The following is a 3,521-nucleotide window of genomic DNA, read 5'->3' as shown; positions in this document are numbered from 1 at the left end:
GGATATAATTCATTCAGACCTTTGCAGGGGGTTAGGTAGAGCTTCCCAGGGCTCTGAAACCGGATCCCGGGTTTTTTATTTTGCTGACAAAGCCTGGCAAGAATACTGTAAAATCCTGGAAGCCTACGTCGTCAAGATATATCAACATATTTTTCAGATCTCTTGTGCTGTCAAGGGGATGTTAATTTGTATTATCTCAGGCATATGTAATCCAAAATAAGTTTGTCCTTGTGTAAAATTGTTTTTACACTGCTTATTTATCTTGAAATGCCTTGTAGATGTTTATACAATATATAGCACTCCAGCAGGTGCTCAGTAAATGTTTAAGTGTTTTTTAAAAAATAATTCGTGTTTGGGGAACTCAAATGATGCTGTAAAGAAGCAGCCCAGAAATATATTGACAGCACAAGAGAAGTCACTTAAATTGTTCTCCAGGGATAAATCCATAGAACCCTGCATTTCCCCAATTTTTAACACTCAACGTACTTTAATGTAATTAGTTCTTTAATGCACTGTCTTCCTCGCTGTACTGAGCTCTAAGAGGGCAGGGACCTCATTTTGTGGATTTTCAGCACCTGATGCATTGTAGACACTCATTAAATAGTGTTGAGTGATGAATAAACAATGGAGGGTTGAATTTGCGCCTTTGTGGAAGTCTTGGCCTATCTTTATACCTTCTTGCTTGCAACTTTAAGAAGCATAGACAACGGGAAGCAGATATGGCTCAAAGGATAGAGCTTCCGCCGATCATATAGGAGTTCCAGAGTTCGATACCCAGGGCCTCCTGGCCCATGTGGTGAGCTGGCTCACGTGGAGTGCTGCTGTGCACAAGGAGTGTTGCCCTGCACAGGGACTCCCCCCTGTCAGCCCCTACGCAAGGAGTGGCCCCCACACAAGGTGTGCAAGCCTGAGCAGGAGGGCAGACAGCCCAGGGATGGTGCAGCCCACACAGAGAGCTGATGCAGCAAGATGCAATGAAAGAGAGACACAGAGAAGAGACAATATGAGATGCAGCAAACTAGGGCACTGAGGTAGAGCAAGAGAATGTTGCCTCTATACCCCTCCAGAAGGTCCCAGAATGGGTTCCCAGAGCTGCCTAATGAGAATACAACGGACACAGAAGAATACACAGTGAATGGACACAGAGAGCAGACAACAGAGTGGGGGGAGAAAGAAGAAAAAACAAAACATGGTATTAACATCTAGTAAAAGAAAAACTTAAAAAGAAGCCTAAACAGGGTAGGGGCACCCCTGGGAAATACTATACCTAATTAAAATAGCCTCTGCAAATATTTAAATAACTTTATGGCTCATGCAGTTTTTAGTGTTTAGGCAAAATCTTAATGAAACTGAAATTAATTAAGAGATTGTCTCCTGAACTTCTCTGTTTTAGCTTTCTAAATAATTCATATTTAAAGTCTACAGTTTGCATAGTAGAAAGGGCCCTGAACTAACTAGGGTGTCCTGTTTTTTTTTTCCTCCCCGAGATTGCTCTCTCATCTGTTTTACTTGTTGTCTGCTTGTTGTCCCTGCTCACCATCTGCTGGTTGCTCTTTGCTTTCTGGCTGCTCATTGCCTGCTTTTTCCTTAGGAGGCATGAAGAACAAAACCCAGGGCCTCCCATGAGGGAGGTGGGCACCCAACTGCTTGAGCCACATCAGCTCCCCTGTCCTTTTTTTTTTATTATTTGTTTTGTTTTGTTTTGAATTTTTTTATCCCCCCCTTGTGGCTTTTTGTGTGCTGTCTGCTCTCTGTGTCCATCTGTTGTGCATTCTTCTGTGTCTGTATTTACTTATTTTATTTCCCCTCCCTCCTTGTGGCTTGCTTGCTGTCTACTCTGTATCCGTTTGCTGTGCTCTCTTCTGTGTTTTTGCTTATCTCCCTTTTTTGTTGCTCCACCTTGTTGAATCGGCTCTCTGCGGCGCTTGCAGGCTGGGCTGCTCTCTGCAGCATGTGGGCGAACCTGCCTTCACAAGGAGGCCCCAGGACGCGAACCGAGGGCCTCCCATAGGGTAGATGGGAGCCCTACTGATTGAGCCACAGCTGCTTCCCAAAAGATTTGTTTTTATTTATTTATTTCTCCCCTCACCTTGCTGTTTGTTTGCTCTCTGTGTTTGTTCATTGTGTGCTCATCTTCTTTTTAAGAGGCACCTGGAACTGAACCTGGGCCTTCCCATGTGGGAGGGAAGTGCCCAATGGCTTGAGCCACCTCCACTCCCTATTCTGCTCTTTGAACTTCTTTGAGCTTTTGTTTCTTAGACTGTAGGATAAAAAATCTTAATTAGGTGATTGCCAAGGTCGTTTTTAGCTCTAAAAATCCACCCTCTCCCCCATTACATGTGTGAACATAACACAGGTGGCTACTGCACACCATTACACACCCTTTCTCACTTCTCATGCTCACTCTTCATGCACATTCCCTAATCTGTTTTCCAGAAATCCTAGTGGATGGGTGTTATGTAAAAATAACTTTTCTGACTATGAAACTAATTGCCTGAAGACTATCAGAAGAATTGTTTTTCATTCAAGTTGTCTTTCCATTAATGATGATGGGTTTTCTGACTCTCTCCAGATACTTTAATCTGGAGTCCCTCAGGACTAAATGCCAACCTAAAGGGAGAAAATACAAAAACCCTGAAGAAATGTCTGTGGACTGGTTGAAGACCTCAAATGGGCTAGAGTAAACATGATTAAATGTAACCCTGGGATTTCTAGACTACTATTCCAAGGGCTGCATATATGGGATAAATGAGAATTATCAAAACTCCAAAGGTAATGAAACTGGGAGATTTCAGAGAACCTGGCATTTCAGACATGAAAAGTGGAGGGGGAAGCTGTAAGGAAAATGAGAGGGGTGTGAATTCAGGCAGTTCCTATGGGTAGAACACAAGGGTAGGTGATTTCCAGAAAAAGTTAGAAATTTTGTTTATTAATGAAACATATTCAACAGAAACATTTCTCTCACATTGCTTACAAATCAACACAGTCATTTTTGTTTGCCTAAAATCCTTTCTTCAATAACCACATATTTAATAAATACTTTATTTCCTCAGTTTTAAGATCCTTGGGGAAAGGCTGAAATATATTTAGAAATAGAGTAAAAACATAACATTTTTATTTCCAAAACTTACTCATTTGTCATATTGTTCTTTTTAAAAAAAATAATGTGTGTATGTATGTGTGTGCTTATTATCATTATGAACTCGTGGATTTAAGCATATCTGATGTGTTTTGATCCATTATAATTATTAAACTTATTGATAATCAGATTGTCCATCTTTGGTCAGCGGGACTCTCTTCAAATTGGTTCCTGAGTCATTACACTCCTACACCCCCCAAGATGCCTCCCTTGTTTGTTTGCTCATTGTTTGTCCTTGTTATGTTTGTTTTTTCTTTAGGAGGCACCAGGAACCAAACCTGGGACCTCCCATGTGGGACGCAGGCGCTCATCTGCTTGAGCCACATCCATTCTCTGCTCATTTGTTTTTATTTGTTTTCTGCTTGTTGTCTTGCTCGTTGTT

This window comes from Dasypus novemcinctus, chromosome 27 (assembly GCF_030445035.2).
Source record: "Dasypus novemcinctus isolate mDasNov1 chromosome 27, mDasNov1.1.hap2, whole genome shotgun sequence".
NCBI lineage: Eukaryota > Metazoa > Chordata > Mammalia > Cingulata > Dasypodidae > Dasypus > Dasypus novemcinctus.
Note: the sequence above shows the minus strand (reverse complement) of the source record.